This window comes from Pleurodeles waltl, chromosome 8 (genome assembly GCF_031143425.1).
Source record: "Pleurodeles waltl isolate 20211129_DDA chromosome 8, aPleWal1.hap1.20221129, whole genome shotgun sequence".
Taxonomy (NCBI): Eukaryota; Metazoa; Chordata; class Amphibia; order Caudata; family Salamandridae; genus Pleurodeles; species Pleurodeles waltl.
Window position 1 is genome coordinate 854,777,535 of NC_090447.1, and position 15,095 is coordinate 854,792,629.

A 15,095-nucleotide genomic window follows, 5' to 3' on the forward strand; every position below is an offset into this window, starting at 1 on the left:
GTAGGCTAGGCCCCTTCGTAAGGCATGGCCCTGTGCCCCCCCACCCCACCTCTGTAGAGTGCCAAGTACAGGTATTCATGCACTGGTGTCATCTATGTGTGCAGATGTCGTCCATAGCCTTGTAGGCCATTTCCCAGGAATTGCACTGTAGAGCCCAACAGCGCGACGTAGTGCAGGGGGCTGCTGTGTCTGTCTTTTCCGCTAACGGTAGTGGTAATCCATGCACTCAACCTGTCTTTCTTCTGCTCCCCCCCACTTTTTTTTCGGTCTCCCTGTTCACCTTCCAGCGCATGCAGCTGCACCCAAAGCCACAAAAGTTACACCTCCTACAACCACCACCTCTACCTCCACTCCCAAACCCCCTCCAGCTACCCGTCCCAGTGTCTCCAAACAACTTTTCCTGTCCACCCTTAACCTATTTCCCACCTCCCCCCGTCCAACTCATAGGTCCCGTACTAGCACCTCAGCCACAAAATCTCCGGGACCAGTGGCGCCTGTTGTCACAGGTATGTGGAGTGCACCGGCCACCAGGCCAGCCAGTGTATCACGGAGCCAGAGCACAGCCAGTCCCCCACCTGTGAAGCACCAGAAGTTGGCTAGTGCCCGGCGGGAGAGGGGGAAGACTCCAGCCACCCAAGCCTCCCACAGGGGTCCCGGGGGGAGTGTGGACTCAGCTGTGACTCCTCCCAAGGTGGGGAAGGAGCAGAAGAAACCCGCAAAGTCTGGGAGGAGCAGCACGGCAGAGAAGACCGACATCATCCCCGCTGGCCAGGAGGCCACCGCCAGCCCCATCGTCGCTGCCCAGGAGGGCCCCGCCAGCCCCATTGTCGCTTCCCAGGAGGGCCCCGCCAGCCCCATCATCGCTGCCCAAGAGGACCCCACCAGCCACAGCCCTGCTGCCCAGGAGGGCCCCGCCAGCCACAGCCCAGCTGCCCAAGAGGGCCCCACCAGCCACAGCCCAGCTGCCCAGGAGGCCCCCACCAGGCATAGCCCAGCTGCCCAGGAGGGCCCCGCCAGCCACAGCCCAGCTGCCCAGGAGGGCCCTGCCAGCCACAGCCCAGCTGGCCAGGAGGACCCCGCCAGCTACAGCCCAGCTGCCCTGGAGGACCCCGCCAGCCACAGCCCATCTGACCAATGAAGGATCGCCAGCCCCAGCCCAGCTGGGCAATGAAGGACCACCAAGTCAAGCATCGCTGAACAGGACAAGCACCGCCAACTCAAGCACTGCTGAACAGGGCAAGGACCGCCAAATCAAGCACCGTTGAACAGGGCAAGCACCGCTGAACAGGGCAAGGACCGCCAAGTCAAGCACCGCTGAACAGGGTAAGGACCGCCAACTCAAGCACCGCTGAACAGGGCAAGCACCGCCAAGTCAAGCACCGCTGAACAGGGCAAGCACCGCCAAGTCAAGCACCGCTGAACAGGGCAAGGACCACCAAGTCAAGCACCGCTGAACAGGGCAAGCACCGCTGAACAGGGCAAGGACCGCCTAGTCAAGCACCGCTGAACAGGGCAAGGACTGCCAACTCAAGCACCGCTGAACAGGGCAAGCACCGCCGAATCAAGCACCGCTGAACAGGGCAAAGACCGCCAAGTCAAGCACCGCTGAACAGGGCAAGGACCGCCAAGTCAAGCACCGCTGAAAAGGGCAAGGACCGCCAAGTCAAGCACCGCTGAACAGGGCAAGCACCGCTGAACAGCGCAAGGACCGCCAAGTCAAGCACCGCTGAACAGGGCAAGCACCGCTGAACAGGGCAAGGACCGCCAAGTCAAGCACAGCTGAACAGGGAAAGGACCGCCAAGTCAAGCACCGCTGAACAGGACAAGGACCGCCAAGTCAAGCACCACTGAACAGGGCAAGCACCGCCAACTCAAGCACCGCTGAACAGGGCAAGGACCGCCAAGTCAAGCACCGCTGAACAGGGCAAGCACCGCTGAACAGGGCAAGGACTGCCAAGTCAAGCACCGCTGAAAAGGGCAAGCACCGCTGAACAGGGCAAGGACTGCCAAGTCAAGCACGCTGATCAAGGCAAGGACAGGCAACTCAAGCACCGCTGAACAGGGCAAGCACCGCTGAACAGGGCAAGGACCGCCAAGTCAAGCACCGCTGAACAGGGCAAGCACCGCTGAACAGGGCAAGGACCGCCAAGTCAAGCACCGCTGAACAGGGCAAGGACCACCAAGTCAAGCACCGCTGAACAGGGCAAGGACCGCCAAGTCAAGCACCGCTGAACAGGGCAAGCACCGCCAAGTCAAGCACCGCTGAACAGGGCAAGCGCAGCCAACTCAAGCACCGCTGAACAGGGCAAGGACCGCCAACTCAAGCACCGCTGAACAGGGCAAGGACCGCCAAGTCAAGCACCGCTGAACAGGGCAAGCACCGCTGAACAGGGCAAGGACCGACAAGTCAAGCACCGCTGAACAGGGCAAGGACCGCCAAGTCAAGCACCGCTGAACAGGGTAAGCACCGCTGAACAGGGCAAGGACCGCCAAGTCAAGCACCACTGAACAGGGCAAGGACCACCAAGTCAAGCACCGCTGAACAGGGCAAGCACCGCCAACTCAAGCACAGCTGAACAGGGCAAGGACCGCCAAGTCAAGCACCGCTGAACAGGGCAAGCACCGCTGAAAAGGGCAAGGACTGCCAAGTCAAGCACCGCTGAACAGGGCAAGCACTGCTGAACAGGGCAAGGACCGCCAAGTCAAGCACCGCTGAACAGGGCAAGGACCGCCAACTCAAGCACCGCTGAACAGGGCAAGCACTGCCAACTCAAGCACCGCTGAACAGGGCAAGCACCGCTGAACAGGGCAAGGACCGCCAAGTCAATCACCGCTGAACAGGGCAAGGACCGCCAAGTCAAGCACCGCTGAACAGGGTAAGCACCGCTGAACAGGGCAAGGACCGCCAAGTCAAGCACCACTGAACAGGGCAAGGACCGCCAAGTCAAGCACCGCTGAACAGGGCAAGCACCGCCAACTCAAGCACAGTTGAACAGGGCAAGGACCGCCAAGTCAAGCACCGCTGAACAGGGCAAGCACCGCTGAAAAGGGCAAGGACTGCCAAGTCAAGCACCGCTGAACAGGGCAAGCACCGCTGAACAGGGCAAGGACCGCCAAGTCAAGCACCGCTGAACAGGGCAAGGACCGCCAACTCAAGCACCGCTGAACAGGGCAAGCACTGCCAACTCAAGCACCGCTGAACAGGGCAAGGACCGCCAAGTCAAGCACCGCTGAACAGGGCAAGCACCGCTGAACAGGGCAAGGACCGCCAAGTCAATCACCGCTGAATAGGGCAAGGACCGCCAAGTCACGCACCGCTGAACAGGGCAAGGACCGCCAAGTCAAGCACCGCTGAACAGGGCAAGCACCGCCAAGTCAAGCACCGCTGAACAGGGCAAGCACTGCCAACTCAAGCACCGCTGAACAGGGCAAGGACCGCCAAGTCAAGCACCGCTGAATAGGGCAAGCACCGCTGAACAGGGCAAGGACCGCCAAGTCAAGCACCACTGAACAGGGCAAGGACCGCCAACTCAAGCACCGCTGAACAGGGCAAGCATCGCTGAACAGGGCAAGGACCGCCAAGTCATGCACCGCTGAACAGGGCAAGGACCGCCAAGTCAAGCACCGCTGAACAGGGCAAGGACCGCCAAGTCAGGCACCACTAGCCCATGAGCGGCAGCGGCAGTGACGCAACTGGGACCGTCACGGGGTGAGTGATGCACTCTGGGCACCAGTCCCCCTCCAGAACCAGTGGAGACATGCATCCACTCCGTCTGTCCTGCACAGGATGAAGCCCTCTGGGCACCAGTCCCCCTCCAGAACCAGTGGAGACATGCATCCACTCCGTCTGTCCTGCACAGGATGAAGCACTCTGGGCACCAGGCCCCCTCCAGAACCAGTGGAGACATGCATCCATTCCCTCTGTACTGCACAGGATGAAGCACTCTGGGCACCAGTCCCCCTCCAGAACCAGTGGAGACTGTTATCCACTTGAGAGACTGTGGCTTTGCACTCCCCAGGATGGTACAGTGGGCAAACCACCCACTGGGGAGACTTGAGAGACTGTGGCTTTGTACTCCCCAGGATAAAGCAGTGGGCAAACCACCCACTGGAGAGACTTGAGAGACTGTGGCTTTGCACTCCCCAGGACCAAGAAGTGGGCAAACCACCCACTGGAGAGACTTGAGAGACTGTGGCTTTGCACTCCCCAGGATAAAGCAGTGGGCAAACCACCCACTGGAGAGACTTGAGAGACTGTGGCTTTGCACTCCCCAGGATAAAGCAGTGGGCAAACCACCCACTGGAGAGACTTGAGAGACTGTGGCTTTGCACTCCCCAGGATAAAGCAGTGGGCAAACCACCCACTGGAGAGACTTGAGAGACTGTGGCTTTGCACTCCCCAGGATGGTACAGTGGGCAAACCACCCACTGGAGAGACTTGAGAGACTGTGGCTTTGCACTCCCCAGGATAAAGCAGTGGGCAAACCACCCACTGGAGGGACTTGAGAGACTGTGGCTTTGCACTCCCCAGGATAAAGCAGTGGGCAAACCACCCACTGGAGAGACTTGAGAGACTGTGGCTTTGCACTCCCCAGGATGGTACAGTGGGCAAACCACCCACTGTAGAGACTTGAGAGATAGTGTCTTTGTACTCCCCAGGGTACATCAATGGGCATGGAGCCCCCTCGTGGATCTGGCGTTGTGCACTCATCAGGCTGAGGAGCCCCCCCTTTCCTTCCCCCTGAGGTGCCTGTTGTATTTTTATTTGATGCCCCAGCAGTGTTCTCTCCGTCATGTTCGGGTATCTTGTGTGGGCCTCGCCCATGCATTTTGGGCCCAGTGGTCCACGGACTATGAATGGTGCAATACCTGGACTACTAATCGTGGTGTATATTTTGTTAATAGTGTATATATGTATATATTTGCTAACTGAATTTTGATATATTACAATGGTTACACTCATTTCCTTTTGTCTTTGTATTCTTCCGGGGGGGTTGGGGGGTGTTACTGTAATGTTTGGATATGCATTGGTGTGTGTGTTGTAGTGGGTGAGGGTGGGGGTTGGGGTGTTGTGTGTGTCCCTGTTTTTTGCCTCCCTCCTCCCCTATGTCGTAGGTGCAGTACTCACCGTGGTCTTCGCCGCCAGCGTTGGTGCTCCTGGTACAGGAGCAGGAAGACTAGCGCAGGAAGAATATGGAGTTCCGGCTCCATGGTGTTGTCGTTCCTCGTGGAGTGTGTAGAGGTGAGCGTTTTTCCTTCGAAATGCCTGTTTCCGCCGTGTTTTTATCCACGGGGAATCTGCCCCGGAAAAGGTGGCGGATTGGTCTGTCATAATAGTGTGGCGGTACATTGTCCTCCGCCTATCTGTTGGCGGTGACTGCCGAGCTGTTTGCTTGTACCGCCGTGGCGGTCTGAGTGTTAAAGTGGCTGTCTTTGTTGGCGGTTTCCGCCACGGTCGTAATTGCAAAACTTTTACCGCCGGCCTGTTGGTGGTCTTACCGCTGCTTTAACACCATCCGCCAGGGTTTTAATGACCACCTTTGTCTTTTATTTCAGTTTCTGTGCCAACTTCTTCCTATATGGTCAGAGGACTTTTTGCAGAGAAGGGCGAACCCCTTGCACTAGTAGGCCTTGCTGAGGCTTACTTCAACAAATTGGCGCCCGAACAGGGACTCATCGGCGACTCGGACACCAGACGGATTGGTCGTGACAAAGGATTGGGATCTCGCTGCGGGCGATCAATGCCTGAGGAGACCCGAGTCTTGGCAACCACGGCGTTTTTCCCTTCTTTCTGATTTGACCATACATGTGGCGCCGGTCCTCGACTGAGATCCTTTTTGTTCATTCGTCATGCAGTGACCATTTGGTCGATTTGAGAACTTGGCAGTTGGAACTTGGACGCCTTGTGATTGGTAAGAGCCGTTTTACGGCACTTGCTGTGGGTTTTGATGCCTTTGTTTGGTAATGAAGTTTAGCACTACTTACTGTGGCTCTCGTGTTTTGGGTGACTAGTCAATTTTTGTCCTTTGAATTGATATATAAATTGCAATTTATATAGGCAGGTAATGAGGAGAATTTTCTCCAATTTAATTTTTATTTGAACGGCACCTTAAGTGCTACTTTGATTATAATATTGCATATTCTGCACTATTTTTGGCATGCCTGTTTTTAGCGCACTTCGTAGGATGTGTTGCTTTTGTAATGGTACCAATTTGAGACTGGAAGAATCGCAACCGGCACCCCCAGAGGGAACGCCCAATAGAGATATGTATGTTAAACATGTTTTTTCTTCTAAAATGTACAGCACATTATGGAATAAATACACTTGTGCGGATCCTGAGTTACGTTGGCATATGCATGGGTCATTTGATTTGCGAAAGATTGAGTATGTGGAACAATGTATGTGTAAGCGAAGGTCTAGGCAAGATATGTTTGACTGTGTACGAATGTGGGAGAAAGAAGTGCGTGGATGAGTGAAGCGTGAGCAAGACTTGCTTGAGAAAGAGCAGCAGAAGAATGTATATGTGAAAGCATTGGAAATGAGAAAGAAAGAAATAAGTGACCTAAAGGAGCTAGAAGAGAAAGAACGTAAATTACAGGTAACTGGCCAATACACCGTTAGGCAACCTCTCTATCCTATCCTTAATAAACTACACAATGATTTTTTGTTACTAGATCGCCCTTCACCTCCGTATGTCGTTCCTTCTGCCCCTCATGAGTTAGCTAAGGTCTCCGGTTCGGAGCAACAGAAGATACGAGACAGTCGCTCTATGTTGCCTGCTGACCGTGCATCTGAGCTTAGATCTATTGCTTGTAAAACAATTTGTAGCGTTGTCTCTGCTTCCGAACTTTTAGACAACATGAAAGGGTGGACGGCAAAGGAGCAGCTATATTTTACTGAGGCAATTGGCACAGAAGTTATTGAACTATATCAGAAATATTCTGATGAGTTAGAGCCCGATGATGTAGCAGCTGATCATAAGCAAATGCGTGATGGTCTTTTTGTTTTCTCCCAGGTGGCTGATGCAATCAGGCGTTTGGTGAAATTATGTGTTGTGGCAGTCTGTTTGCAAGAGGAGAAAAGGGCCGTGGACTTAGTTGCACGGACATCTCAGACCGGCGGGGTGCAAGCTTCCATCTTCGGAACAGATAAGACTATGATAGTTCACGCGAAACCAATGCGGAAGGCCGCGCCTTTGTATGTTCCTCCTAAAGGATTGGGTACAAGTGATGATAAAACTTCTGTTGATGCTAAGGGTTATTTTATTTATAATTGGGTGTATACTCCTTGGAATAGGGCAGATGTAATGGCACTTAAAACAGCATTACCTTACCCGCAGAAAAATCCAGCCGCCTTTTATGAGGAAGTTGAGGGAGCAATTAGTTCTTTTACTATGACTTTGGCTGACATTGATTTATTTTTCGGATTGATATTACCACTATATATGTGGAGAACTGTTCGTAAAGTTGATGATCGTGTAGTTTTTGGGGCATCATGGAAAGAATTAGAACAGATGGATGGGGATAGGGAACCTGCGAAAAAGCCATATCAATTGATTCTAGATCTTCCTGCAGCCATATTAGTTAAGCTAAAAATGATTATTCCCCCTAAAAAGATAGATTGGACTGTTTTAGTGTCTTGTAAGCAAAAGGCAGATGAATCGGTCTCTGATTTCTTTACACGCTTTGAAGAAGCATTTCATGATTTTAGCGGCCAGTTATTGTCAGATGATACGGGCAGACATTTGTTTGTCGATAAATATGTCGCAAATCTGTTATTAGGAATAGCTAGATGTCTAAAAGCTAGTGAAAGTTCATGGACTACCTCTACTCCGGTTTCTCTTTTGACTATGGCTCAGTATTATGAACGTCAGGAATTAGAAGCAAAAGGTAGCGAGGATAAAGAGATTAAAGACGAATGTTATGTTGGCTCAAGCTTATGGTCCACCTTTTAGAGGTAGTGATAGAGGTGGACGTGGATCTTATGGTTCTTCTTACACTGGTTCAAATTTGTCTGTTGATCAGTGTGCGGATTGTAAGAAATCTGGGCATTGGGCTGCCGATTGTCCAGCACTATGTGTTCAGCAGTGTTCACGTGGTCGGGGACAAATGAGAAATCGCTCAGGATATTCAGGGCCTAGAAGAAGCACGAATGATTATGCTAGGGTTGATGCTAATGTACGAGGTCAGGATGGGTTTAACACTTTTGATAGACGCAACCAATACCAGATGTCTAACTATGTGCAGCCTGATTTCCAAGATTCTGCTTATGCATAGGATTGCCTAGGATGGGGTAAGGAATCAGTTGAAGTTCCAGTACATCAGAGGGGTCCCTATGTTACAGCACATGTTTTGGGTTCTACTGATCAGTTTCTGGTTGATACAGGAGCTACTCGTAGCGCCTTGTCTAAACAATTGATTCCAAGGGCTCCCCTGTCGGGCTTAACCATTACATCAATAGGTTTCGATGGCACACCTTCCCCTAGCCCATTGTCACAACCACTTGCATTCCATGTTGATAAATTTACTGCTCCATGTCCATTTTTGCTTTCTCCAAATACACCAGACAATATTGTGAGTCTCGAGATGCTCAAGTATTTCAGGGCTACAATACGATGCTCTCCTGAAGGGGTGCGTGTTATTTTAAATGATAATCATCCTGTGATGGAAAGAGTTTGTCTTGTTAAAGAGGATATTGCATTAGCTTCACTCCCTAGTACTTTGTGGGCTACTTCAGATACTGATGTGGGACAAATGATTATTCCACCGGTACATATTAGTGTCAAGGAGGGAGCTGTGTTGCCACGTTTGCCTCAATACAAAATTTCACAGGAGGGCGAAGAAGCACTCACACGAATTGTGCATGATCTTATTGCAGTTGGAGCTGTTGAGGAAGTTCCGTATAATGTTTGTAACAGTCCGATTCTTCCTATTCTGAAAAAGGATACTGATACTAAGATTTACTGATTCATTATTGATTTACGAGAAGTCAATAAGATTGTGATACCACACTATCCTGTGGTATCTGACATCACAACACTTCTTACTTTGGTTCCCCCGACAGCAACTACGTTCTCTGTGATAGACTTGAAGAATGCTTTCTTTTTGATCCCTATTCATCCTGACAGCCGATATTTGTTTGGTTTTCCTTTGAATAAACGATCAGTAAGATTTTGCAGAGTTCCTCAAGGCTATACTGAGAGTCCTAGTATTTATAGTCAAGCGTTAAAATGACAACTTGATTCTTTTGTTTTGCCTGAAGGTGTGGCTCTCATACAATATGTCGATGATATTTTGTTGGCAGCTGATACCCCTGAGCAATGTGAAAAGTGCACTTTGTCCTTACTTTCTTTTCTTGCTTCACACCATCATAAAGTGTCACGAAAGAAATTGCAATATTGTAGACCACAGGTAACCTATTTAGGTCACCTTTTGTCTAAGGAGGGCCGTGCACTTACATCAGATTGTATTCAAGCAACTTTAGACACACCAGTACCCTCTACTCAGAAAGATGTTCGTGCATTCCTTGGTCTTACTTCTTTTTGTGGGCAATGGATATTAGGGTTTTCACACATTGTCAAACCTTTGCTAGCACTTTTGACTAAAGATACTCCAATGCCCCTCCCATGGACAGATGAATGTGAGACTGCTTTCCGGCAGCTATGACAAGCCCTTTGTTCAGCACCAGTGTTAGGTACTCCAGATTACATGAAGCCTTTTGCACTTTACGTACATGAGAAAGATGGATGTGCATTGTCAGTTTTAGTACAGACACATGGCGATAAGCAGCATCCCTGTGCATATTTTTCAGCAGTACTTGATCCTGTCGCTCGAGCGTTGCCTGGGTGTTTTCGTTCAGTTGCCGCAACAGCTGTGTCAATACGTCAGAGTGAAGGGATAGTTTTGTCACATAAGCTGTTGGTGTTAGTACCCCATGCGGTTCATGCTCTTTTAAATCAAACAAAGACACAACATTTAACTAGCGCTCGCCTGACAGGATATGAATTGACATTGCTGGCTCCTCACATTACACTGAAGAGATGTGCAACACTAAATCCAGCCACTTTGTTGCCATATCCGGTGACTCAGCCTAAGTCACAAGAAACACATGATTGTATATTCCTTACCGAAGAATAGACAAAGGGTTGTATTGATTTACAAGATACGCCCCTTCCAGATGGAGACGGGGAATTGTGGGTTGATGGGTCTTGTTTGAAGTTGCCAGACGGTACCACCTCAGCTGCATATGCAATCACAATACACACGGTAGTGGAGACAGCTCGTATACCACAGAAGTCAGCTCAAGCAGCTGAACTAATAGCTTTGACACGAGCATGTGAGCTTAGTACTGGCTTATGTGTGAACATTTATACAGACAGCCGCTATGCTTTTGGAGTGGCTCATGATTTTGGTTTGCTTTGAAAGGAGAGAGGCTTTCTCACATCCCACGGGATGCAGATAATGCACAGAGAATTAGTGCATAACCTCTTGACTGCATTGACATATCCAAAGAAACTAGCTATTGTGAAATGTAGTGCACACAAGAAAGTGACCGATAAGATAGAGCAAGGCAATGCCCTTGCGGACCGTGTAGCACATGAGACTGCGATGCAGCGAAGTACTACTTCTATGTATGTAGTGAAGTCACAAGCTGAACGTTGGCATAATGCTAGACAAGACGTATTAGATATACAGAAATCTGCTTCTGTAAAAGAACGTGAGCAATGGTCTGAAGAAGGTGAATTGGATGATGAGGGCTGTTGGCGGAATAAGCAGATGGATAAATGGAAATTGCCTATAGCTTTTGTACAACCTATGGTTCAGATGGCACATGGGCTGGCACATGTTGGAGCTTCAACAATAACGAAGTCGCTTACGCAAGTTTGGGAGCATCCAGAAATTTCCAGTACAGCTAAGAGAGTAGTACAGTCTTGTTTGATCTGTTTACAATACAATCCTGGAAAAGGGACACGTACTCCTGCGGGAGGGTTTGCTACACCAACTGCACCTTTTGAAGTTCTACAAATGGATTATATTCAGCTTGAACGCTGCAACAATTTAAAGTATGTCTTGGTGGTGGTATGTGCCTTCAGTAAATGGATAGAGGTGTACCCCACAAAGGATAATACTGCCATTACCACAGCGAAGGTGCTTTTGAAAGAATTTTTCCCTAGGTTTGGTGTTTGCAGACTTTTATGGCATGATAACGGACCTCATTTTGTTTGGGAAGTTATTAAGTATGTCCTGAAAGGATTAGGGATCAAACAGAAGTTCCATGCGGTTTTCCACCCACAATCAGCAGGGTTGGTGGAAAGGTATAATGCTACTTTGAAGCTTAAGTTAGCGAAGATACAGGCTTCCACATCCTTAACTTGGCCGGATGCATTACCGTTGGCATTGCCACACTCTCGAATCTGCCTTACTCCTTACAAAATAGTGTTTGGAAGGCCAATGAACATTTGGGGAGTTCCTAAGCCAAATTCTGCATATGATGTACCTTGTGTCCTGATGAATGATTATTTGGCACAGTTAACTGACAATTTGGTTTCTATTCATCAACAGGTTCGAGAAGCACTTCCTGACAGATCTACAGGTGAAGGCCATGAACTCCTTTGAAAGATCAAGCAGCTTGGAACCAAGGTGGCGAGGCCCAGAACAGGTGCTCCTTGCGACAAGGACAGCAGTTCGAGTGACGAACCAAAAGAATTGGGTCCATAGTACTCACTGCAAGAGAGTGCTACCTACCTTGGTGGAACCTGCTGTGCCGACCGATCATCAAGAGATTTTGACTACGGAGAAAGGCCGTGCTATATCACCTGACGAATTTGCGGAGTTCTTCCCGGACCATACGATTTCTGGAGTGTCGCAATATAATTTGAGACCGAGGAAAGACCCCATAGTGCTGGAGAAACTGGTTGAGCTACCGCCCTGGGTTAGTGAAACGGAGAGCCAATGTGGCAAGGGGGGGGGGGGATCAGCCATGCATTAGAATGGTGACACCCGTCTTGGCCCGTGGTGAAGAAATCAGCGGCTGCCCAGGGATAAGTGCTCCAACGATTGTTTTTATTTAATTTCTGAAAGGGTCGATTATCACTGTTGCTAAAATGAGTAACAAACTGATCATTAGTACTATGGGGTTTGTTGTTGTTTTGGTGGTTATAGCAATAATCACCTGGTTTGATGAAAAGAAGGCTCCTGCTCGTGAGTTTTTTGTTGCCAAAACTCCAGTACCAGAGGATCACTATTACTTTACGCTTCCCTATCAGGAGCAGAAGCACTGTCAATCATACTTCAATAATACTTTCATTCAGATGTTGCATCATACTCATAATGCTACAAATACTACTAACTGTTGGGTATGTGGAATGATACCTGCGCATCAAAAGAAAGGAGGAACACCTTTCATTACTCTTGCTTTTTCACACAATGGTTCTTGTCAAGCTTGGTATACGTTTTTGTTTGCATCTGGAAAACGTACAGAGGGCGGACTTCTTTTTTGCCTTAATAAAGTATGCTACTAAGACAAAGATGGGTATCCCCAAGCCAAAGGAACTAAATGGGAATGGGAAGAGTATCAACCGGACAATGTTTCAATACCATATGTCTTCACAAATATAAGAGACTCTGACAAGAAAGAACAATTTGTGATTTCTGTTACAAAAACTAAAGCAGATTTATGTATACGTAGCATTGGGCGAATTCCAGTAGGGATAAGCGATTGTACCTTGATTTTAACTATTGAAGGTGTAAATAATAGTAGTTTTACAGCTTCAGATAATACATATTTTTTTGTGGTAACTATGGATATTACCAACTTCCTGTTGGGTGGTCAGGTGTGTGTTATGTATCTTTTCTATTACCCCCTGTGTTTTTGGCCCCTGCATCATATCACAGAGATTTTAAACTGTTCAATGACATCATTAAAAATAGATATAAAAGGACAATAAGTACAAATGAGGTAGACCAAACGGATACTAGCCTGCAACAATATGTTGATTTTAATTTAGGGTTGTTCTCCTTTGTGGGTGCTGCGTTAAACAGTAGGAAAGTGAGACGATTGACTAGGGTTGTGGAAGCTGTTACCAATCAGGCAGCTCTGGCACTTCGGAATATTACCGAGGAGCTTCAAATTGCGAGGATTGTAGCGCCCCAAAATCGTATGGTACTAGATGTGATATTAGCTGATCGAGGTGGTGCATGTCGCATCATCGGTAGTAGTTGCTGTGTTTTTATTCCAGATCACTCACCTTCAGTATATGATGCAATATCTAAATTGCATAAAATTGCTGCAGAAATCCACACAGAGACTGGTACTTGGACTTTTTCTGGAAGGTTTTGGGCTCTTGTTTCCGCTTGGGGCTGGAATCTACTGACTATCCTGTGTGTAATGATTGCAATATTTTTCACATGCTGTATCTGTATTCAGTGTGGTCCAATGTTCTGCTCCATGTGTATTACTGCTTGTATGCCTACCAAAAGAAATATTACAGAAATGAAAGCACAACACATGTTAGATAAGGAAATAGCTGAAATGATGAGCATAAATATACAAGATGAATATTTAGATTATCCCAGAAAGACAAATGTCTTCAGCTAATGCTGAAAGGGTTGTCTGCTGTAATTTAATAGCGATTAGATTAAGCATTAGCAGAAGACATCTTATATTTAGCAACTATTGTGAACATTTGGGCGAATCCATTTTGTATTCATGGCAGCCATTTTCTCTGCCATGTGCTCGCCATGTGCTCTGTCCTTTCTGTTAACTACTCTTGAAAATCTGTCTAGTGACAAGTTATATTTAGCATCTCCCACTTTAGCACATGCCCAGGACGATCTGCAGCTGTTAGTAATCAGTAACAGACAGTAATGTGTCAACTAGTCCTTGAAACTGTTAGCCCCTCCCACCTGTCGACTGTGCATTTCCATGTGACCTTACATGTATGTAAGTCTTGCTTCTATAATTGTACCACCTTCTTTTAGCCCCTGCGTGGGTATAAAAGGACCATGCTCTCTTAGTTCAGTGTGCTTCTTCAAACATTACCGAAGGGTGCTGTTTGAACTGTAGTACCACCTCATGAGGTTTAATAAACTTTGTCTTTTATTTCAGTTTCTGTGCCAACTTCTTCCTATATGGTCAGAGGACTTTGTGCAGAGAAGGGTGAACCCTTTGCACTAGTAGGCCTTGCTGAGGCTTACTTCAACAAGTGAGCATGGATTTTTGAGGAGTTTGGAGAGTTATTATGTCATGCCTGTGCCTGTACTATTAGTTGTGCCCTATAGTGATTGTAAAAAATATTGTTGTCTTTTAGAATTGCCATTGTCTTTGTAATCGGTTAGTCTTTGTTTGTTTGCTAATTGATTGGGTAATTAAAACAATAGTTGGTTTGTTTGGGGATTAGTTTTTAGGGGTAGTATGTTGGATAAGGGGAGGAAGGCAAATATTGAGGAGAAGGAGGTTGGGGCATAGGTATGGCTGAGGATACACCACTTGCCATATATGCTTTCTGCAAGTGGAAGGGTAGGTCAGGTCTACCCTCAGAATCAACACCACCAATGCTGGGATAAGTGTCACTAAGCACATCTCTAATATATGCAAAATAGTCCATACTATACAGCAGGTACAACAGGTTCACTATTGGTTGGCTGCCACCTGGTCCCATTCCTTCACCAACTGCCCTCCTTCACAAACTTGCTATTGATGGCCAAGCACGCCCCCTGTCTTGCAGCAGCCTTGCACTTGTTTCTTTTGCACTGGTACACAGCCTCCGACTGTCCTTTCGTTAAGGCCTAGCACTAGCTGCAAGCAGCAAACCAGCTCAACATCAGCAGCCTGCCATTTTCACAAAGTGCCTAGCCTTGCTTCCCACTGGGGTCTAAGGCACTTTCTTAGGCCACAGATATCTCTATCTGGTGGGGGCTGCCGGACTACCACTCAGCGGCTGATGCTAACCCGGTCTCCAACTCTCCCTGCTGGCCTTAGCACCGTGCCTCATAATACCACTTCCTTTCCTAGGGAATCTGGGGAGACAGGTTCTTTTCCGTGGAGCTCTGACTGCAAGTTTCCTTTTTTCCAAGCACAGAACACCACCCCCACC